Source organism: Lathamus discolor, chromosome 5, assembly GCF_037157495.1.
Source record: "Lathamus discolor isolate bLatDis1 chromosome 5, bLatDis1.hap1, whole genome shotgun sequence".
In the NCBI taxonomy this organism is placed as follows: domain Eukaryota; kingdom Metazoa; phylum Chordata; class Aves; order Psittaciformes; family Psittacidae; genus Lathamus; species Lathamus discolor.
In genome coordinates this window covers 56,602,339-56,614,798 of record NC_088888.1, presented here as the reverse complement: position 1 = coordinate 56,614,798, position 12,460 = coordinate 56,602,339, and the positions used below count along the sequence as shown (strand labels likewise).

Here is a 12,460-nt window from a genome sequence, read left to right as displayed (position 1 = left end):
GCCATATGAAAGCATTTAAATTCAGGTAAATGGTGACACTGACAGCTTTTATGCCCAGCCAGCAGAGGATGCGTTGTGCTAGTTGTCCTCCAGGTTTTTCCTGCACTGTTTTTTTACCACTAAGCAAATCACTTAGGGCCTGACACTGAGGCAGTACCAGCCACACACACGGGCCAACAGCAAATGGGTAAATGAAAGCCATGGTGGAAGCCACCTGACACAGGAGGCACACAAAAAGTTCACAGCAACAAAGGCTCAGCTAACGGGAAGGAATGCCAAGGGCTTCTTTAAATGCGAAACTAACGAAACCGCAGCAACTACATGCAAACTACGAGCAGGTGGCGATAGGCAAACGCCCATTAGGGCACAGGGAATAAGTGAGGCCATCTTGGTTAAGGGTAATCCCTTCCCACTCCCGGCAATAAAGGAGGCGGCCGGTCTCACGGGACTTCCGCCCTGGACCAAGGTGTCTGCCCCTTTCGGCTTCTCTCGTTGCGTGGAGCGGGAATGGCTGTCTCCGAGATGTCGGCGCTCCACTGTGCCGCTCACTGCCGTGAATGCCGCGGGCGGGGAGCCTGGCCTCTGGTCGTGGGTGCCCGCTCCCGTGAGGTGAGGGGAGCCCGGCCCGGCTGCGCCTCCCCGCCGCCTCCGTGGCTGCCACCGCTCGGACAGGGAGAGCTGAGGCTTCGGCCTTTCCCTAGCTTAACACTGCCCCGGGTTAAGCTGCTCTTTATGCTTCCTGTGGGGAGTTAGTAACTTTTAAGGATGCGGGGTGCCTCAGCCAGGTGAGAGTTTGAAGTGTTCTGTAGAGACTGTGTTTGCCTCAGCCGAGCAGCGGCATGCTGCGGCCTCGGTGTTGGTGACAGCCTTCCACTGCCTTGTGTCTAGATGGCTCCTGGCTGCCGTCAGAGTGGTCCCAGGTGATGCCTGGCTGAGTTGGTACGGGTGGTGGCGTTTCCCTGTGGTTTCGGTATGTATGCGGGACGGCATGGCACTAATCCTTAACCAGCCTGCTGTGGGCACTGGGATGTGTCTTTCCAAATCAAGAGCAAGCTACTGTTGAAAGGAAGGCTGTGCAAGAATACTGCACTATTGGAAAACATCTGTCTTCAGGTAACACTGGATTCTGCAAGTTCCTATGTCTCACGATTAATTAACACTTAAAGGTATCAGAGACTCGTTATAACTGTCCCTAGCAATGACCTGGTCATTCTGCCTGAGGCTCACAAAAACAACCTTTGAAAGATGTATGCTATCTTTTCTTGCCAGTTTTATTCTGTTCTTGAAAGATCATTCAAAGAAAGAGATTACATTCATGAACATGAAAGCAAGACAGCTTTTTCTTGAGGGTGCTGCTTCCCTTTAGCTGAAATGTCAGTTTAATAATGCCACACTGAGGATGTTTTTTGTTTGTTGGGGTGTGTTGGGTTTTTTTCTTTTAATAAAATACTGTTTTCAAATGCCTTAAGTAGCAAAGGGCTCTGTGATTTCTTGTGTGATTTCTGTAGGTAAAATGATGGAAGTGAGGCACTTTGGTTGGTTGTGGGGAGTTTGTTGGTTTCAGCTCTGCCTTGACAAATCAGCTATTTGACAAATCCAGACGTGGGTTTAAGAACTAGGGGTGAAATGCAGCAAATTGGTACTCATTTTAATACAGATCTTTGTGTCTTTCTCAGTCTGTTGGGGTTTTCAGTAGTGGTTGGTTTTTTTGGGTTTATTTTTGTTTGGTTTGTGATTTTGTGTTGGGTTTTTTGTTTTTTTTTGTTTTGTTTTGTTTTGGGTTTTGTTTTGGGGGGGTAGGTTTGGTTTGTTTGTGGGGTTTTTTTCAGAACTTCCTTAGGGTCAATAGTATTCAAGGCTTTTGTGACTGATCGCTTCTACTGGCAGTCATGGGCAACAGCTCATCTTTAAAGGTCCTGTGCCTCTGTGAAGTCTATGCAGTATGTGTGTGCCTTCACTCCTGTGACACCTGAAAAGGGATAGGATCCTCCAAACTTTCCAGAGTTTAGTACCCTCATGGAAGAGAAAGTCACAGGTTATTTATAGCACCCACAGAAGGAATTCAGCAGCTCACTGCAACAAAAGGGTAGTAATCAGTTAGGTGGTCCCCGAAGCATGGGGGTCAGAGTTCTTCCAGTCAGATGCAGCACATCTTGCATGTAATCCAGGTGTATAGGTAAGGGAAACCAGGGGGAGGAATTGTGGAAAAGTAAAGGGGACAGAGGAAGAGTGGAAACATGCAGAGATGCTCTGTGTTGGAAGCCTCATCAAGAAAAGCAAAGCATGGATGCTGTTTGATCTGTTAAATGTGTGGGTTAGCTCACTTGAGATACAATGAAGAGGCTTTATATGCTTGTGAGGCACAGTTCTTTCTGCAGCATGTATGATTCAAACAGTGTACCAGAAAGGACAGCCTCAGCTGAGGGTCCCCTTGGGAAGGATTGTAGCCATCATGAGGGGATGTGGGAATTCTGTTTACATATAGCCTTTGACTTACAGATTTGCATTATGTTTAGGCTGTTGAGTGAAAAACAGTTGTGGCTGAAAACAACTTTTTACTTCATGCCTGGCAAGAATGTCACAATTCTGATTCCAGAAACCACATCATTTGATGGCAGAAGAATTGTGTAGGTTTAAATAATACTAACAGTTTTCCATTAAAATAAGTGAATTAAGGAATTTAAATTCTGAAAAAATTGTAAAAAAAAAAAAAAAATTGTCGCTCATTACTAAAATACTGGAGTTGTGAAATCCTGAGTCAGTAAAAGCTTTTCAGCTTTTAAAGTGTTAATTTTGTGGCTTATTCTGTAAATGAAATATATTTGGGCCCCTCTGTGCTTCTTTTAAATAAGATGTCTGGTACAAGTTAGTGGTGTTTATAAGCTCTTCTCTGATGTGGTGCTGCAGTAGTTTCAGTGCAGCATGTAAATATGCAGCTAATATGACAAGTATATAACTTTATGATCTGTAACAGACCCACTGGATAAATGTGAATCCTCTTTTAAAAGAGAGATGGTGAAGTTGCCTAGAGGGTCCTTGTACTGCTGACTCTCTGAATCTTTGTTCTGTCACTCCTTTCTCTTTTATAAATTTATCTTTCTTTATTTGTAGTTTTGTGGTTGTGATGTGTGATGGTGGTGGTGTGGTTTGGTTGGGTTTTTGGTGGTGGGTGTTTGTTTTGATTGGTTGGTTTTTTTTTTTTGTTTGTTTGGTTTTTTTTTTGTTTTTTTTTTTTAACAGCATCTCCCAAATGAACTTCAGAACCCAGTGTTTCCTTTCCTTTCCTATTGTTTCCCTATTTGTGATGACAGGATCAGTTAAAGCTTTACCTCTTAACTTCTCAAGAACCTGCTTAGCTCCTCTTAGGGACACAACTAACTCTGAGAGCAGTCTGACCTGCAGCCAGTTGGTGTTAATGAGCTGAGAAGGAGGCAGATGAGTTGCAGGTAAAGTGGCTTGATATATGTATGTACAGGGTCTGCCAGCTGTGCAGGGAAGCAGGTCAGGGACCTGATCCAGGTCCATTATCACTCTTTAGCTGGGATATCTTTTTTGAGGTAAATATCCTGCTGTGAGAATATACTTAAAAAGGCAAAATAATAAAAAAGTTTAGTGATGGTAATATGTGAAGGCTTAAAATGATCAAACTGCATTGCAAAATGAAGATTATTTGTACTGAATTTTGTACAAAAGCCTTACCTGATATGCTTACTGACTTGGTTTATTCTGAAAGTACATTAATCATGGCTCTTGGCTATGTTACTAAGTTTAAAAAACAGATCTTCAATTTTATGCACTCTTTATATATGTGACAGTTACTAGAACATTTTAACAGGAGCCCTAGTATTTATTCTCTGACTCCCTTGCATGGGAGGGAACGTAGCCAAAGCACTCAGGGCTTCTGGACTATCATTCTCTATTGGAGTGCTAAATCAAACTGAAAGTAATCATCTAGAATTGGAGTATAATGTCAAGAAGACTGAAAGCACAGCCTAGTAATTTTAACCTCTACGTTGAAAAGGTGAGAATTAGTTTGCCTTTGTCTTAAGAAATTATGACCTGCCCCAAGAGAAATTTTTTGTGGGGAAGGATGCCTTAATATCTTTGTAACTGTAAGCCGAAGGACAGGAATGAATATTGACTGCAATCTCATTGAAAGACTATTGGATTGAATGGTGATTCATATGGGGGTTTTGGGTTTTTTTGTTGTTTTTTTTTTTTTTCACAAAGCTAACATGTACAAGCCTAAACCTGGTCTTGTGATTCAAAAGGCTGAAAATAGAAGATGTTTTTTAGAATGCATCTCGGAGGCCCGAGTTGCTGGATTAGTAGTGTACCATTCTGGGCATTTGTAGTACTAGCTCAGCAATTTCACTGGCAGGAAGAGCAACATCTTGTTTGGAAAGCTTTGCGAGGCTTTCTGACAAGTGCAGACCAAGAATGAAAATATGTAATTAGCTCAGTTTTGTAAATTACCTAGCATTATTTAACATTGGTATTTCAAATAATTTATATTAATGAGAAGTTACTAAAAATCTGTTTTACTTTGTCTTCCATATATGCTGGCCTTCACTTAGCTATTTCTCAGCTTCTTGATGGGCCTCTGAATTGGGGTTTGTTTGGGTTTTTTCTGTGTAAAGATTAAGTGCATGCATGCTGAAATCTGGGATTTTGGAATTTGTAAAAGTCTGCCCCTGTAGCCATAAAAGTAGATTGGGTTGTCTCAGTCGTATTTCTACCAGATTTGCTGTCCTTGTATAATATCTGCTTGATTGTCTTGTCCAATGCAGTATCTTGGAGCATAGCTGCAGGGTATAATTAGAAGCAAAGGCAGGATTAATCTTTTTAGCTTCAAAGCCCAGTACTTAAAGTGTGCATACCCTTGGTTTTAATAGTACTTGCTTTGGTCTTAAGGCTTCAGTTTTGAACCTGCTAATCAGATGATTGTTCCTCTTATTTTTCTTCAGAAAAATACAGTGCTTCCTAACTTACAGTACACCATCCTTTCTGTCTAATTTATTCATACATTATAGGCTGCTTTGCATCTAAGCTCTGTCCTATCAATTCTCTCAATTTATTTTTATCTTGTTTTGTATCCTGGTGTTACCCCCCCCCCCTTTTTTTTTTTTTTTTTTTAAAGATTGTATCTTCATTTTATGATAATTCATGAGAGTTTCCTTCTACTTCAGTTTTCCTAGCTAGTTTCTCTTTGCTGGTTGGAGTGAAATTTAGAAGCATCTCATAAACATGTAAGCTGCAAGTCAACCCAGCAAGACTGTTTGACTAACTCTTTATAGGTACATTCCAGGAGCCTGCTGTGATTCTTTCTATTTTCTGAATAATCAATCTGTCACATCCTATTGGGGGAAAAAAAAACCCCACAGCAATACTGTTCCAAATATTGTGACAAGTTTCATAAACATTTTTACTTATCCTGAAAGCAATAAAGCTTTAGTCTTTGGGTGTGGTTTTTTGCACCCATCTATTTCTGTTCTTTATTCTTATATTCATTTTAGCTTAATGTGAAAAAATAATCTTATGCGTGGTAATTCAGTGACAGCCATCAGAAACAGCTATAAAAAGTTTGAGATAAACTGAAAACATATTTTGTTCTTACTGAAAACTAGTATTTTGGGGGACGAAAAAGAAGGCATGTTTATATTAGCTAATATAAGCTCTTCTGATTTTGGCAGAGCACAACTGTCATATATTCCTCTTTCAAATCCTTTGATAGCTTTCTCCTCTCACTGTTTTCTGCCCCAGAATAATATTGTGTAAGTTTTCTTTGCTGTGAATGCTGTTCTTTTCAGTTCTAAGTTTAGTGTGGTTTTTGGCTGGGGGAGGGGCATGTAGGGGAGTTCTTACAGGAATTGTGTTATTAAGCCTTATGCTGAGGAACTTTTATGTACTGGATAGACTTTGTGGTTTTTAGTGGTTTCTCAGTGGATATCAAGATGCTTAGTGGAGTTTACTTGAGCTATCTGGGCAGTATCGACTTACAGAAGGTAAGAAGAATATAGCCCAGAGGTTTTTTTGAGGGCCTGCTTTTGTGGGAACAGGGTGGGTGTTTGGTATTTTCACTGTGGGGTTTTGTCCAAATTCAGAAATCTCGGTTACCATTTAAACTCTGTAAGATTATTTGTAAAAGACCTTCTAATTACAAAAGGAGAAGAATTTGTTCCCTCATCTCTCCAACTTCCAGTTCCATTCTGGGGACAAACTTCAGTCTGTTTGTGGTTTTGGTGGGTGTTTTTTGGTTTTGTTTTTTTGAGTTTTTGGTTTTTTGGGTGTTTGGGGTTTTTTTTCCACTGACGGTCATAACAACTTCAGCCACATCTATGTCTGGTTTTGGCACCTGAACGTACTTTTGTCCTTACTACTGCAAGTACTAAGTGTTTTGTTTTGCCTTTTTTTTTTGGACACAGAGATGTCACTTAAGCTTTGTGTTTGTTTTTCATTTTCAATTGCTTTCATAAAGTTATGCAGTATGAGTTGGGCTTTGCTAAGCAAGAACTATATGGTTCTGGTAAGCACCAGCATCCTTTCTGCAGAAAGGACAGGAAAAGTTGCTGTGAGAGATAAAAAGGAAAGTAACTCCAGTTTATAGTTCTAGGTAATAATATACTGAGTTTGTTAATCTGTTTTAAATATAATACTTCTACTTATTTGTATGATGCCTTTCAGGTCACAGATACAGATGCATTCTACTCTTGGACTCTTGGTTAGTAGTATTTGCTTTGTAAGGTATGAAAAACCTTAATCAAATGTTGCTGGAGGGCATCAATTAGTATTGATACTATTAAGTTATCCTGGCTGCAGACAGTATGACTACAGCTTCTGTATTCTTCAGTTATTCACACAGTGGTACAAGAAAACTTTTCATCATGAGCAATCTAATACATATTCTTCAGCTAAAAATGTCAAAAGACTCAAAGGCACAATCTGTATTTTCCCAGAAGGCTCAATTTTGTATGTTCCCGAAATGCTGGCAGTTAAATGCTTAAATCATGACACCTGCAAATCAAACATCTGTATCTAAACAGCTGTATAAACAGCACTCATTTTAGAACTGAAATATCCCATTTCAGTTAATGTGAACACTGGAAGTGTGCAAGCTTGCTTGTTCTGGTTCTTCAGACTCATTTTCCTCCTCCTATTCTGTCACCTGACAGAAGGGGATAGAGGAGTTTTTTAGGTATCCTGGACAGAATGATGATAATACCAAACTGTAGTTACAACTAAAACTTTATTTTCTTAACAGCATATTACGATAAATATAGCATAGAATTTACAGTTAGAATGGCACAGGTTTTCTATTAGCAAAATCAATGTAGTACAGTTTGTAAGTAGTGTAATACAGCATTTACAGCAAGTACAACTTAAGGTTTCTAATCGCCTGAGTCCTCTGCAGGTCACGTCAAATCTTAATACAAGGTTTGCTGTATCAGTGTAACAATCATAATCTACACTCAGTCAAAGAATAGGAGTCACTTCCTCATTCCTGGAAGGAAGCAGCCAACTGTGGAGGTATCCCTTGTCACTGGGGCAGGGTCACAGGTCTCAGTGACCAGCAGCAGTTTGGGTCCATGTGCCCCACTTAGGACTTGGTTGATTTTACAGATAATGTTCTGTGGGCTGTTGTGTGATGGGTTGTCAACAGCACCTGGCTGGCTGTGTGCCTGGGACCTTCAAGGCCAACAAGAAAGGGAGTAATTGGTCTGATGCCCAGGAGCCTTGAGAAGAGTAGGGAGGGGAAGAAGAAATCTGTCTGGTTTGTCTGCTTGGCTCACAGGACCTTCAGCGCTTGATAATGAGGGGAAAGGGAACAAATACATGACCTGTTTGGTCACAGAGAATGGCTGCTTGCCTTATGAAATGATGTTAGCTATACTAACAGCATTACCAGGAGCTGGGAGCCGGGGGTACCAGTCACATCTACATGCTTCTTTACTTTTCATCAACCTTTTGAGAATGTGAGGTGCTAAACATAATAAGAACTTCTTATGCAGTCTTTTTGTATCTTTCTCACTGCTTTTATTCAGTGTTCTACTTTAGTTGGTTTAGGAACCTTTACCTTGTATTGAAATAGATAAACGTGATCCACAGGAGATCAGCAAAGTGCTAGCGTTTGTTCATCAGGTTGAGGGAAAACAGGCTTAATGGATTCCACTCTTCAATCATTAGAACAATGTGTTGAATCTGTCTAAAGCTGATACGTAACAAGTCTGTGAGCATGTGCATTCTTTCTTTGTTTATGGATGGGAAGAGTTTTTTTCTCTTCTGTATGACCATCCTCAACAGTCAAAAAAATCCTTCTTTATTGGGGTACTATTGGGAAACGGTCATTTCAGTTTTAATCCTGATCATGAAAAAGTAGTATATTCTGTTATAAAACTGTCAGTTGCTGTGGGACACTGGGATTATTATGGGATTAGACTGACCTGACAACGAAATGTGGTAGCCAACAGCCTGCTATGTACTGCATTTCATAGGCTGGGCCACTTCATCTGTGTTCTGCAAACCAGTCATTTTTCCAAAAACTGTTGAAGAATATTCCCAAATAATGTCTTTAGGATCTCGGTACTTGCCAAATTAATAATAATAATTTTGTGTTCATGTATCAGGGTAGGCAATTGAAGAAATAAATCTATCTGCTGAACTGAGGAACTCTAGTCTGAAAATCAGATCTTTTAAGGCACCTTCTTCTAATACGGGATAAATTACCTCTTGAATGTGCATGTCTGGAGTCATTAGCTTAGACAACATTTTTGATGCCTGAGGGTGGCTGAAATGTAGCGTGCCTGGAGTGCCATATGCTTGTGGCAGAGTTACTCAGTTATGTCTGAAGTACAAGTGTATTATGAGGATACATTTCTTAATTAATCCTGTATTGTAAGAAAACATTGGAGAACTTAAATTGCCTAATGTGTTCTTGTCCAACTTGAGGCTTTTCTGAGAGAACTGGTGGTGAAAGTCATGGAGCCAGCTGAAGACCTTTTCAGAGCTTTTGAGTACTTTCTTGAAGACCTGACCTCTAAAGCTAATTCAGGAGGCTGTCGATGTTAGTAGTTTGAATGTACATAATCTCTGCTTCTCCAGGTGAAGTGAGTCTCGTCTGTTCAGGACAGATTGTTGGCTAACTCTCTCTCCTGTGTTTCTTCTTTTTTTCTAAGAGAAACAGCTCTTGTAATACAAGAACTTCTTTTAATAAATACCAGTGTGATAATTAAGTTCTTCCCTGTTCCCAGGGACTGAATTTCCGCCAGCTGCCTTTCTCCATAGCTCGGCATTACAGACTTAGTAGGGTGCTGCTCCCTCAATCTATGAAGTTCCCTGAATATGTTATCTTCCTGAATATGAGGGCTTTTTTGCTTTTTTGGCATAGCTTTTTTGCTGCTTATAGCATTTAGATGAAATGCTGTATCAGTCTTGAGTGATTATGTATTATGATGGTACATGATTCTTGCTAAACCACTGTCGTGATTTTTCACTATCATCTCTATGCAGAGACTGCCTGTGGTATAATATGTGTCAGATGAGGCTTGTGGAAGGAGGTAATTGCCTTTTATTAGACTGGCTTATAATGGGACAGAGTGCCACTCAAGCTTTTGGTCACACAGTGAGTGACCTCAGAGGGCTTATGTGCCCAGATGAACATCAGGTCTTTTTTCCATCTTATTAGTCTAATAAAAGGTATTACCACTCCACAGAAACATTGCATGACTTGCAGCCTCCATGATCTAAGGATGCAGCAACATGGCAACCATTACTAAGGCTGACCAACATGCTCTTCTGTGTGCTATTTGCAGTTCCCCCCCCCCCACCCCGTTTGCTGTATGCACTTTTTAGGTCTCCCCGTTACATCCTGGGCATGATGTCCTGTCGTGAAAGGAAGACTTGGACGACTCAATATGAGTTAACAGCAAGCTTGGTTTATTCCAAGTCTTAACACCTATTTGTATGGTTTCTAACTAAGTCACACATATTTTGTTAGATACAATGTAGCTTTCCAAGGACACTGTTTATGGTTTCTAATCAGGTTATACATATTCTGCTAGATACAATTTTCTGAGGATGCTGTGTCCTTGGTGATGATTTGCTGTTCTGTCTTCCTGGTCTTAAACCTGCTGATTGTGGTGGTTACCACATTCCTGCTCCACCAGCTGCAGCATATCTATGTGACCCTTTTTGACAAGCCAATCCCCCACAATTCCCCCGTTTTTATTTGGGGTGCGAGGGCCCCACATTTGTGTTATTGACTGCAAGACTAACTTGTAAGCACATCATAGCAAGCAAGGAAAAAGCATTAATACAGCAAACACTACTAATAAAATGAGAATTTCAGTTTGAAGAAGCTGGTGCAGCCATCCAGTGATGCCCCAATCCTCCCATGGGATACCAAAAAGATCAGTGGTTGTTTTAATCTTAGAGGTATGTTCCTTAAGCCATTGAATTTGTTTATATATGGACTCTCCATGTTGAGATATATTAAAACAACACATACCTTCAAATTCTACGCAACCGTGTCCTTGGGCTAAAAGCAAAAAATCAATTGCTGCTCTGTTCTGTAAAATTGAATGTCGCAGGCTGTTCATGTCCTGAGATAGTTGTTCTAACACTTGTGTAGTAACATTAGATTGCTTGCTGACCCAACAGGCTAATTTGCTGATTGATGTCAAGGCGTGTGCTGTTCCTATATTTGGTACAAGCGAAGCAAAAACTCGGGAGGTGCTGGACCATAATTCAACGTTATTGTCACAGTTTTGGGAAAGTGGCTGGGTGCTGCGTTTCCTACGAGACACAGCCCGTAAGGCGCTGATTGTTGTCTTATTTAGTGCTAATAATGACAACTGACCCAAATAACATGGTCCTCCGTGTGCAAAGCGAGGTATCCCATGCCATGCACAATCTCCACAAATGAGAAAAATGTTTGGGGGAAGTGCTAAGGCACTTTGGTTAGCCCAAATTCGCACGTGATTGGACCCCCACCCATATGCTCGATATTGACCGCATAGGTTGGAATGTTAAAGGTGGGGTTTTTAGGTGTTAACCAAGTTGTATTTTGTCGTTGATGAATAATAAAGTTACCTAAAAGTATGCAACCAGTTTCATTGGCGGTTACGTTTAAACTACGGCTGCCTAACAATTCGATCTCTTGAGGGTCCCATGGCAAGGAGACATTTAACCCGGACAATAATAATGCCGTACACTGGCTGCTATTGTCTGCCCGGGTACAACTGTTAACAGAATATGCTGCAAAACTCTGATTATTATAGCTGGGAATCCCTATTAAACAGGTGTGAAAGGGATTCGTGGCAGAGGCAAGAGCTAGACAAAAAGAATTAGTATTAGTCTGATTGGCCCACGTCACCCACAGGTTAACTCGGGGATCAATGTGCTATAGCACGCCATTTACCCTGAGCGACACACAGCCAATGCCCAGGATCAAGAGGCCCAGTGCGGCGGCCCCCATTCCCCCTACAGGGGGCAGTGGACTTGCCCTCTGGGCTTGAAGTATTATGGATTGTCAGTTGGTTAAGTTCTGCTCAGCGAGTTCTGTCGAGCCAGGCGTCACCGCAGGTTTGGCCCAACGACTAGGCGCCCAGATGGTACCTGTGGGGGTAAGAATACACAGATAACCCCGCCCCATATATATCACCTTGGCAGGGCCCCCCCAAACACCTGTCTGTGGATCCCTGTAGTAAACCTGCATATCAATTGTGGGATGATCAGACATTTTAGGAAAATGAACAACAATGGGAGGTTCGTTATGGTGGCCAAAAATGCATAGGTGATTGAGCACAAACAGCACTTTGGCTAAACGTTCTCTTGGATCAGAAATGTCGTCCTTTAGTTTCGACAAATAATTTTTTAATGTGAAATTTGCTCGTTCTACAACCACTTGCCCAGTTGGCGAGTGTGGAATGCCGGTGACGTGCTTAATGTCCCATAGCTGTAGGAATTGTTTAACGCTGTTGCTGCTGTATGCTGGACCGTTGTCTGTCTTAATAGAGGCAGGCCTTTCCATAACTGCAAAGGAGGCCGTCAGGTGCCTTTTGACGTCTCGAGCTTTCTCCCCTGGCTGTGCAGTCTCCCACATCATATGGCTATAAGTATCTATTGTTACATGTATGAGTTTTAGTCGACCAAACTCTGGGACGTGAGTAACATCCATTTGCCACAGTTCGTTGGACCGTAGTCCTTTGGGATTTACTCTGATTCCGAGGCCTATCCCCTGATTGTGGAAGCTACACACGGGACAGGCCTGAACGATAGCTCGCGCTTCAGTCAGTGAAATGCCAAAGCTGCGTTGGAGGCCCTTTGCATTCCGATGGAAGATCATATGCGCCCATCGGGCCCTCTCAAAAGCGGGAACCGGGGCCTCTATTATTGTGACGAGGCGGTCTGCTCTTGCACTGCCTTCCCCGAGTCCTTCGTTCCATTGGTGACTACGAATATG

The 12,460-nt window shown here is 41.5% G+C and overlaps 1 long non-coding RNA gene across 5 annotated transcripts in view; it reads left to right on the top strand.

The window, feature by feature from the left end:
• Window positions 1-465: 465 nt before the first annotated feature.
• Window positions 466-12,460, top strand: part of LOC136015255 (uncharacterized) — a 30,317-nt gene continuing 18,322 nt past the window's right edge. The window contains exons 1-2 of one of the 5 annotated variants that reach the window (XR_010613125.1): window positions 617-785; window positions 889-970. This is a non-coding gene — a long non-coding RNA (uncharacterized LOC136015255). The other 4 variants (XR_010613124.1, XR_010613128.1, XR_010613127.1 and 1 more) reach the window with 4 other exon arrangements.